General features: G+C 42.3%; 1 non-coding gene across 1 annotated transcript; it reads left to right on the top strand.

Moving 5' to 3' along the window:
- The first annotated feature begins 1085 nt into the window (after positions 1 to 1085).
- LOC123812301 lies at positions 1086 to 1247 on the top strand. The gene has a single exon (XR_006784576.1). It is a non-coding gene; the product is annotated as a U1 spliceosomal RNA (small nuclear RNA).
- Positions 1248 to 11448: the final 10201 nt, after the last annotated feature.

The following is an 11448-nucleotide window of genomic DNA, read 5'->3' on the forward strand; positions in this document are numbered from 1 at the left end:
ACCGGAGTTCTGTCACTAATTTACTGTTGAGATCCTCTGAGCCCATTTCAAAAAGGGTTTAAACTGATGACCTGGTGAGATCTCTCAGTGTTCAGAGTAGTGCCCTCCATCCAGGTAATACTATTTAAGAGCTTTCAAAATCTTTCTGCATGCAAGTTCTCATGTTCTTCTCAGAGCATCATATATTCTGAAAAAAAAAAAACAACCAAACAAGGTGTCTAACTTTCAGATGATTAAATTGAAGAAGCCACAGATTAAACTCGACAACATCTCTCAGCTGGGCTGTGGGACAACAGAGATCAAAACTCAGCATTCTCAGCCCCTGGAACACTAACTACTACAGGAAAAGCACTCAAGCAGCAAATGTTTGTCGAGTGCTTCCCAGGAGCAGGCACCAGGGCAGGGGCTCATTCTGGTAGTTTTAACTTCCCCCAGCCATGAAAGCAGGCTTTTATAACCTATCTTGGAGGTAACATACCATCGTTTCTACTGTATGATTTCGGATACACAGACCAAGGCTGATACGATGTGGGAGACAACTGCCTGAGGGCACGAATGCCAGAAGACAGTCCTTGGGGGCTCTCTTGGAAGTCAACTACCACAGCATCTAAGAGAGAGGGGAAGGGAGGGAGAAAAAGAGGGACAGAAACATAATATATGACTGCCTCTAGAGTGCCCCCTACTGGGAGTGTGGCCTGCAATCCAGGCATGTGCCCTGACTGAGAATGGAACAGGCGATCTTTTGGTTTGCAGGCCGGTGCTCAGTCCACTGAGCCACACCAGCCAAGGCCACAGTTTCATTTTTAAACAATGAGTGTCTCCTTACTTCTGGGAATTGTAAAATTACCCATGGTTGGCCAAGCCACATGTGATTTGTAGACGCATATGTGGCTAGGAGCGTAAATTTCCTTGCTCTCTCAGTATTTAACTTTGCCACATTTTCTGTTGTGCTTATCTGACATCTAGACATTGTATACAAGGCACTGTTGGTATTAGTTACTTCATTATAGGTCTCTATTTCCCTGTTGAAGTAACTAACCTTACATAAAATTCCACCAGTTCTTGTATAAGTTTACTGGTGTGTGATACTTACCCGGCAGGGCAGACACCACGGTCACAAAGGTGGTTTTCCCAGGGCGAGGCTCACCTATCATACTCTGGGTGTGCTGACCCCTGCAATTTCCCCAGATGTGGGAAACTCGACTGCATAATTTGTGACTGTGGGGACTGAGTTCGCGCTCTCCCCTGGGGAAAAAATTACAGGTGTGTGTTTTTACATTAAATGCTTTTCTTCCCCTGAAGGGCTCCAACTCTATTTTAATGACTATGACATCTTTTTTTACAGTCTTTGTTCCACTGTGGGTACAAATTTATATACCCCAGTGTGTACTGGAGTAGAAATACAGGTACCAATTGGGGACATTTGCATGCATATAAGAATGTAGCTATAAAATGTACTCTTACATTTGCCTATGCCTAAATAAAAAGCTTCTATTAGTTAACCCACAATTTTAAAATATTGTAAATCCAGGCAATTTGTCCTTCCTCCAAGTCTGTTTTGAAGGGTGGGTTTCTTTATCTTTTGGGGCATCCATCCCAGGTTTAGAGAAGATGAGTCTTCCTGAACAACAACGTACTGCATGTACGAACAAATGGGCTTTGAATTATTGATATGGGGTCAGTGAATTAGCAGACCAGTGTTTCCTTTGTTGCTATGATACAGTAACACTGTGATATCGATGTACTGTGATATTAGAGATATTAGTTGAAATAATATAGGTACACATATAAACTGCATCTGCTAGGGCTGGAAGTGTCTAATTTGTGTGCAGTGAGTTGAATTTTTGGCCAATTGCAAAGAATGAGGTGGAAATGGTCTTCAGGCTCTGGCAGCACGTGGGTGTGTGTGGTGCTCGAACAGGCGTCTGCTTAAGATTTTATTCATATCTCTGTGCCCAGAGGTTCAAACAGTGAACAAGACACAGTTCCTATCCCCTGGGAGTTTGTCAGAGGAAAACAGGCAAATGAAGCAGCAATTACAATACTGTGAGGAGAAGTACAATGGGGTGGACATAGGAAACTAACTCACATATTTATTTTTAGATGAACATGTAAATTAGTAGGCAGAGGGTAATGAAAGGCAGAAAGAAGTAGGTAAGGTGGATGAAAAAAAGGTTTCTGGGGAAAGTAATCTCACAGGGTGATCTGGTCATAAATTCCTAACTGGGCGGGTCATGCCCGAGGCATATAACCTTTTAGTTTATCTTTGCCTGAAGCAAGCCCTGTCCGTTGTTTCTGTGCATCTGGGTGAACACACCTTTTGATTAAGCTGCAACCACCCTCAAGTAAACACACAATCTTGTTAACAATCTTGGTATCCAATCCTTGCCTTGCTTTCTCCCACCTCCAGGTAACCTTCCTTCCTTTTTCTTCTTAATTTCAAATGCACAAAAGAACCTACAAAACTGTTACTCATGGGAGCATCTGAGATCTTGCTTCCTGCCACATGTCATCAGTTTGGCTCAAACAGACTCTTCTAAAAAGTCTCTACAGGTTTGGATGTTTCTTAGGTTGACAGTAAGGAATGGACCAAGCACCAAAGTGGGGAAGAATTGAGGGTGGGAGGTAGGAGTGGGTGGGGCAGGAGAGAGTGGTGGCAGGAAAATGGAGACAACTGTACTTGAAAAACAATAAAAAAAAAATCACTCTGGCTGGTATGACTCTGAACTGAGTGCTGGCCAGCGAACCAAAGGGTCACTGATTCGATTTCCAGTCAGGGCACAAGCCTGGGTTGCAGGCCAGGACCGCAGAAGGGGCCATTGTGACAGGCAACCACACACTGATCTTTCTCTTCCTCTTTCTCCTTCCCTTGCCCTCTCTCTAAAAATAAATAAATAAAATGTTTTTTAAAATTTTATAATCTTTTAACTAGAGTATTTATCCTAAAAACATTTGTTTCTTGTATTTGAGAATTAAACCACTGGTTTGTTGCCACATAGGAACAAGTTAGTAATAATAGTTAGCTTGACATATTAGGAAGATTATTCTAAAAATTCATGAACTCATCATAGTAATTTATTTTAGGGGTTTTCTTTGCACTTTGATTATGAATTTTTAAAAATTTATTTGAGAGAGAGAGCAAATTAAACATGGATTTGTTGTTCTACATATTTATTTATGCATTCATTGGCTGATTCTTGGATGTGCTGTGAAGGGGTTCAAACCCACAACCTTGGTGTATCAGGACAACGCTGTAACCAACTGAGCTACTTGGTTGGGGGCCTGACCTTTGATTTTGGAATCTGTTTTCTGGAGGCAAGGAGACAAAAGGGAACATCAGTCAGTAAACAAATAGTAAAAAGTGGTTTTTGTTGTTTTTACTTTCTGTTAAAAACCTGGGAAATTGACCAAAGTTCAGGAATTGTTTGGAAAGTACATTTCATCCTTTTATTTCTCTGGATTGGCATTTGGGTGTCCAGTCTTCGGGAAGTCACGACAACTCCAAGAAGTTCGGAAGAATCTAAAGGGAGCCAGCCCCAAAGGACTTAACCTGGTAGTCCTGGCAGTGAATCCGTCAGGAGCCAAGGATGCCGCTGAGGCGTGAGACGGAACCGAGTGCTCCTGCCAGCACGTCCTCCTGCCAGCACGCACGCATGCACGCATGCACGCACGCACAGCTGTCAGGGCCCTCTGCGGTGTGAGCCAGCAGGCAGCGCACACTCACTCCCCCCGGAGCTGACAGCAAGGGCTGCCCAACCATCAGGATGTCTGTCGTGCCGGCTCGGCACTGTGCAGGGGAGTGCGTGCCAAGACTCGGGTGTTGACCCAGTGCAGGTCATTGTGTCCCAAACACTTTCGTAATCATCCCGTCCACTCCGCGAAGGGGATAATGTCATGACTGTTTTATAGATGTGACACCATCCAAGTGTAAGGAAGGGATGACATAGAGGCAAGAAGAGCAGAAGGGAAAGTTTCCAAGAGGTGACAGGAAAAGATAGCTTGATCAAATCGAAGTTTATGACGGATACAATTAAGAGGAATGACTTTTAAGTATTTTTTCTTCAGCTAAGGGCCTTTTCATGCCCCAGCTTTGTTCTTTTCTCTCCTTTTCTTTTCTCTTCTCTTTCCTTCCTTCATTTACTTATTTTTATTTTGAGAGCACATTTATTAAAGCTGGGGACAGTGAAACAAGGGCTTAAGGTAGGAGAAGCAACAGGAGAGAGCCCAGACAGGGCTGCTTGGGTTCTCTAGAAATCTTATAGAAAAGAAATGAGAGGCGATGGCCAGGGAGCTCAGTTGGTTCGAGTGTCATCCAGATACGCCAAGATTGCTGGTTTGATCCCTAGTCAGGGCAAATACAAGAATCGACCAATGAATGCATAAATAGGTGGAAAACAAACCAATGTGTCTGTCTGCCCTCACTAAAACCCTAAAAGAAATTAAAACAAATAAACGTGCTGAGGCGGGTCTGCCTTAGCTCACTGGAGAGTCGGAGAAAAGGGAGCCTTGGAGACAGGATCAGGGGTTAGCTTGGGGTAAGCTGCTGCAGCTCATGGCTGCCGGGCTCGGTTCGTGGGCCCCTTAGAGCTCAGGAGATGCGTGCCTGAGGGGGAAGGAAAAGGCGCAGGCATGCTCCATGGAGGGTGAGTGCTTGCTTTACTGTTTAAACAGTTTTATTGAGATGTGGTTTACACATCATACAATTCACCCACTTAAAATGTGTAATTCAAATATTTACAGGTTTGTACAACTCGTGGGATGGCTCTTAAATGGGGGCATATTCTTTCTTTTGCCTGGCTACTTATTTCATAATAACTTGAGCCTGTTTGTTGGAAGGAATAATACCAATTCCATCATGGATTTCATTCATCCCTGAACATGGACAAGTATGCATCACAAGGAATTCTTCTCACCTTTCTGCCTTCCTCCAACTTTTCAAGTTAAAATAGCAAAAACAGGACCAATCCAGTCCACTTTTCTTGGACTACATATGATAAAAGAGGAATGCATATTTGCTACTGAAGACAAACCCTTATGTATTTAGTTAGACAAATGAGAAGTCATAGGCGAAATTACCAACAGTTTAGAGAATAGTAATAAGCAGAGTATATTTTGCCCTTTCCAGCCTTCGTGTGATCTGTGTACTGAGCTTGCTTTATTTTAGTGGCTTACTCTTATTTTAGCAGATCCTGAGTTTTTTTTTTTTAAAGATTTTGTCTTTATTTTTAGAGAGAGGGAAAGGGAGGGAGAAAGAGAGGGAGAGGAAACATCAGTCAGTTGCCTCTCAGAATGCCAACTGGAGGCCTGGTCCACAACCTAGGCACATGCCCTGACTGGAATCGAACGGGGACTTTTTGGTTTGTAGCACAATGTTCAACCCACTGGGCCACACCAGTCAGGGTCTTTTTGAGGTTTTGAATGGTAGAAATGCTATGCTCGAAGCCCAAACTTAAATCCAGAGCCCTCCCTCCCCTCCTCAAATTGATACCACGTCCTCTTGGCAGAGTTAGGATCCAGCAATGAAAAAGTCAAGTACTGGCTCCCACGCTTGCATTCTAGAAGAGGGAGGAAGCAAAAGCTGGAGTCCTCTTCTCCAGCTATTTGCTTAACCACCACCTGTAGAGTGGTCAGTATCCTATTTACTTATAATACAAGTGAGAAGGGGGATTTAAAAATCCTCTCCTAGTAGATGTAACACTCTGGTGCTGCAAGGGTGCTGAGCACAGGTTTCTGTGGGCTGGGTAACAACCTGCAAGAAAAACGACAGCATTCCCTCTGCAAAATGTTCAAACCTTTATCTATTTCAGCACATCAGAGTTAAGTTTCCATTGCTCAGAAAGTTTTCCTGGTGCAGAGGAATCAAATATCCATGAGCGCTAAACGAAGAGATGTGAGAAGTGAGAAGGTATAACAGGAACCTCATTGTGACACTATTTGCTAGAAAGATGAATTCACTTTCAAGCGAGTCCATCTTGGGATCAACCCCAAAGTATCCAGTTACTGAAATACCAAAAAGGCCTTGTGAAGTGGTGGCTTGGATTCCGAATGTTAAGATCTATCTTCTTGGATTTCCCAATGCCCATTCTCACCTGGACTTTCCCCTGGGTCTGCCCCTTGCTTCTCTTCCCACTTGACTCTCTTCTCCTGCTCATCAAAGTGGCTTGGAGCTTTGAGAAACTACAAGTAGTTTTAGAGCTCTAAAAATCTTAGCTTAATAGTTAACAGTACTGTACCCCTGAAGTTTTATAAGAATGACGTTTTGTTATATGTCTTTTTTTACCACAACAAGAAACAGTAATTTATGAAAAAATAAATAGGCCTGACAGAGTAGCTCATTTGGTTGGAACTTCATCTCCATGCACCACAGTTGCAGGTTCAATCCCCAGTTGGGGCACATGCAGGGGTCACCCTATGAATGCATCAGTGGGTGGAATAACAAATCAACCTCTTTCTCTTTCAAATCAATGACAAAATTTTAAAAAGTAAATAAAAAGCCCTGGCTGGTGTGGCTCAGTGAATTGAGTGCTGGCCTGCAAACCAAAGGGTCACCACTTTGCTTCCCAGTCAGGGCACATGCCTGGGTTGCAGGCCAGGTCCCCAGTTGGGGGCAAGCAAGAGGCAGAGTTGATGTTCCCTGTACACATCAATGTTTCTCTCCCTTTCTTTCTCCCTCCCCTCTCTCTAAAAATAAATAAAATCTTTTTAAAATAAAGAAAGGAAAATAGCTCCCCAAAAGTAAAGAAAAAATAAAAATATTAGCTTCATGTACTAGAATCGACAATTCTGATTAGGTTGTTATCAATATCTAATAAAAGCACCAGGGAACAGGATACCACTGAGCTTGATCCTTAGACATTGAAGTATGATTTTTTTTTTTTAAAGTTGCTATGAAAGTTCCCTGAATATTAGTTTCTGTATCATTTTTTTCTTTAAGAAGCTAAAATGCAGAACCTCTGAATAAGGATGAAAACTTGAGCCCATGGTTTTCTTTTTTTAAAGTGAAAATTATGCCAGGCAGTGGGGCCAGGACTTGGGAGCTGGTGGTGAAAGAAAACCCTTGATTGCATCGTGGTGCTTGGACCGTTGCCAGGGGCAGCTGTCACTCAGTGGCACAGAGGGGGAAAAAGAAAAGGAGGACAAGAAAATGATGCATTCATGGAACTACAAGAGCAGCTTTAAATATCTGTTCTTGTCATGCTCTCCCGAGTCAATTTTTTTTTGGCTAATACTTAAATTTAAGAGAAAGGGCAGATTTGAATCTTTTCTAGAAAAGGAGTTGGTAGAAAGTCCTAGGATGGTCTTGCATTGAAAATGTTCACATTAGTTTTCTATAAAGCAAGGACAAAGGTTAAGAAGGCATTTTTAAACTGGTTGAAATCCTTTGCCCCAGTTATACATTTTGTTTATAAAGAACGCCTACCTTTTTCTGGAAAGCACTCCTCCTGTCATTGATCCAATCACATTTTTCACACATCGTTCATAGGTGATACTTTGAGGAAGGACATCTGACCCAGGCTAGGATAATCAGAGATCTCTTAAAGGATCTGTGAGTTGCACAGCAGACAGATGTCTCTTTAGAGGCAGACTTGGGATTTGGATGCTGTCAACTTTTATTATTTTTTATTTTAGAGAAACATCATGCTTATTTGTGCATTCACTGGTTGCTTCTCGTATGTGCTCTGACCAGAGATGGAATCTGCAACCTTGGCGTATGGGGAAGATGCTCTGAACAACTGAGCTACCCTGCCGGGGCTCCCCAGCACTTCTGTCCAGGTGACCAGTTCCAGAGGAGAGCGCCAACAATCAGAGATGGCACTCTTAGCGCTGTGCCAGTCCAGGGTTCCTGGTATCCTCAGGTTTACAGTGGAGGTTGGCTGTCATATTTACCTGGTCCTTATTAAGTACCAGATATTCATCCCTAGGTATTTTCATGTTTCTCACTTAACCTTGAAAATCCCACGAGAAAAATACCATCATTATCATCTTCCCAGGTTTATAGACAAGAATACTGAAGCAGAGGGAGTTCAAGTAACTATAAGAAATAGCTGAGTTGGAAAAAAAAAAAAGAGGAAAAAGATCATTAAAAAGAATAGCTGAGCTGGGACCCACATCCAGAGTCAAATCCAGAGCCAGTGCCCTGAACCACTGTTATGTTGTCTCTTGGCCAGTGATGCCCTTAGCAAAGCAAGTTTGAGTTGGCTGTCTCCTACATTCAGCCAAAAGATGTAACATGTCTTGTAGGACTACTAAGTACAGTTGACCCTTGAGCAGAGGAGTTGGGGCACTGACACTCTCCTAACCCCATACAGTCAAAAATCCACGTAGAACTTTTGACTCCCCCAAAACTTTTGGTATTCACCGGAGATTGATTCAAGTCCAGGTGAATCAAGTCCCCCCACCGCCCCCAGGATACCCAAATCTGCGGATGTTCGAGTCCCCTATAAAGATAGCGTAGATGGACATGTACAATGGACTTCTGCAGGTCCCCAACTACAGACTAAAAACAGTCCAAGTATTTACTGAAAAAAAATTCTGTGTATGTGGACCTGCGCGGTTCAGACTGAGTTGCTCAGGGGTCAACTGTAATAAACTAAGGAACAAAAGGAATACCTCAATCTAAGTGTCTCCAGAGCCACTTGACTTTCCCCCACCTCAAGCTTCTCTTCCCCTTCCCACTAACTGCATTTTCATCCATCCATGATGAAATGACATCTTGGAGTCTCTGGTTACATTTCTCCCCAACCTCCACGTCACCTCATTTTTTATCCCGAACCATGTTATTCTGCAAACACATATTGGGGAAAACCCTGTTTTCTAACCAGTTCTTCTCTTTATTCCCAGTCAATGTCCTCGAGTTCAAGTAAATAGCCCAGAAGGTCAAGTAAATTGACCTTCTGTAACCTTTTCAGTTTCCTCCCCTGTAAAATAGGGTCCATCATACCTACCACCCCACAGGGCTATTCTGAGGATTAAATAAGAATAATGTGTGAAAAATACACTTAGCACAGTAGTCCACAACTGTCAGGCATTTCTTCCAAGAACTAAGTCAAGTCTCACATGTGCTCATGGAGATTTTCATTACATTTGCTTTTATAGCAAAATCCTGAGTTGTAATAAAAAAATGGAAACTTCAAAAATGAATACAATTTCTATTTTTGGACTTTTCCAGTGGATCTATACGATTGCCTGCAGAAATCTTTCACCATAAAATAAATGCTTAACACACACACACACACACACACACACACACACACACACACAATCCCACCCCAAACCCCAACAACCCTCAATCCCCAACAATTCTCAACCCCCCTCCTTAATTATTCTTTATTAAGAGGTAAGTTAACGATTGTCATGTACCTGAGAAGCGCAGCATATTCACAGGGGAGGCTACATTCAGAAGAGAGATCAAGCTGTAAGTAGTACTAACAAGATAGATTGGCACCTACGACAACTTCCTTGATTATACCAAATCACCTACTGGATTGTATTTGATTAAAATTGTGGTAAGTTTTTAAAATTGCTCCCCATGTTCAGTGAAAGCTCCTTCTTTCAACGCAGTTAAAAGAGACTAAGATCATATGGGCTACGTACAAATACATATACCATTCATACTCCACACTCCAGAGATTCTTATCTTTGGCTTGACACCCAATTTTCATACCAGTTTAAACAAAAATTATGTACACTGTAAAAGTCAAATATAATGTAAGAGAGCCATTCAGCCTTTTCCCTTAAAACACACATCTACACACACACAGAGAAGTGTTAGAAGTAAAATTAAGCACCATGCATTAGCCTCCTGGGGAATGTAGCCAATACAGACGAGGCCAGCCAGAAGCCCAGTGGGATGTTTAAGACAAACAAAACGGAACCTGAGCTGTTTGTTCTTTGTATGACAGCAACAGAAAAGGAAAATATAGTAACAATCAAGCTCAAGCTCATGACTTCCTCACATTTTGTTTCCAACACATATCTTCACTGCTTGCTTAAGGTTCGAGAACTTGAAAGGACAGGGAGACAATACATTTAAAGGTCTTAACAGTTCCCCTGAGAGACTACTTCCCCTTACGGACTTTTACACCTCTCCACCACTGTCTGTGGTGTTGGCTACACAAGCGCCCTGTGCAGCACGGGGTCCTGTCAGAAGCACCAAGAACCAATCTCTGGTTTTCTCTGGTTTAGAAACAAGGGACATTCGTTTACCCTCGGTTACAAAAGGAAAGCACATGGTCAAGGGTGGGGGCAGGCAGTAGTGAGGGATCACGATGTTGAAACTTCAGAGACTTTAATCATAGCTCGTTTATAATAAACTCCAGGTCAGTGTCAGTTTGACTCAATGGTATTAAACGCAGGGATCTTGCCAAACCAAAATTTGTCCAGGTGTTCAAACAGATCGAGGCCCTTAATGAAAAAGTTTTATCAGCTGGTTAACTTTTTTTTGTTGTAGTGGTGTATGATTATTTTCTTTGATCCATAGGATTAGGGAAACTTGGCTACGTACACATCTGACTTCTTTACTTTGATATTAATGTCCACACTGGAAAACAAAACCAGAAGCCTTCACCATGCCCTGACCAGTATGGCTCAATTGGTTGGAGCATAGTCCTGATGGGAGAACTCAAGAGTTGAAAAATTTTAGTTTTATTTAAAAAAAAAAAGATTTTGTTTTTAGACAGAGGGGAAGAGAGGGAGAAAAAGGTAACATCAGTCAGTGTGTAGTTGCTTCTCTTGTGCTACCTACTAGGGACCTGGCCTGCAACCCAGGCATGTGCCCTGACTGGGAATTGAACCAGCAACCCTTCAGTTCACAGGCTGGCGATCAATCCACTAAGCCACTAAGCCACACCAGCCAGGGTGGAGAGTTTTAGTTTTAATAAGTTAATAAGCTTAGTAATTAATGCATGTAAAAAGCTATTGTCTCAGGAACTGAAGGTATAACCCACCCTGACTCCAGAAGACCACGAGCAGTTCCACCTCTGCCCCAGGAGGACTGCAAGTCATCAAGACGGCGTCTGAGCCGCTGTGCTCAGGGTGAGATGCCCGCCTCCTTGACCCTAGTCCAGTGAGACCAATTTCGGACTACTGACCCCCAGAACTGTTAAAATAGTCAATTTGTTGTTTTAAGCAATTAAATTTGTGGTATTTTTTTTCCTACAGCACCAATAAGAAACTAATACAACATAAAGAAAATAAAATTGTTTGCAGAAATGCTCTTACTAAAGTTGAAGGCAAGGTCATTAAATTTCTGATATGAACAGGTTTGTATCATCTAAGAACCCATTATTTAGAGTAGTGTACGCCTGTTAGGAGAAAAAGTGTATTAGCATAGGTATAATTATTTTTCTTAAAGTTGAGGTGTAACTGGCATAAACATTGTTAGTTTCAGGAATACAACATGGTAACTCAGTGTTTGTGTATGTATCGTGAGATGATTTCCTTTTCTCC

The sequence above is a fragment of the Phyllostomus hastatus genome, unplaced genomic scaffold, assembly GCF_019186645.2.
Source record: "Phyllostomus hastatus isolate PE091 unplaced genomic scaffold, TTU_PhHast_1.1 phas_scaffold_78, whole genome shotgun sequence".
NCBI lineage: Eukaryota > Metazoa > Chordata > Mammalia > Chiroptera > Phyllostomidae > Phyllostomus > Phyllostomus hastatus.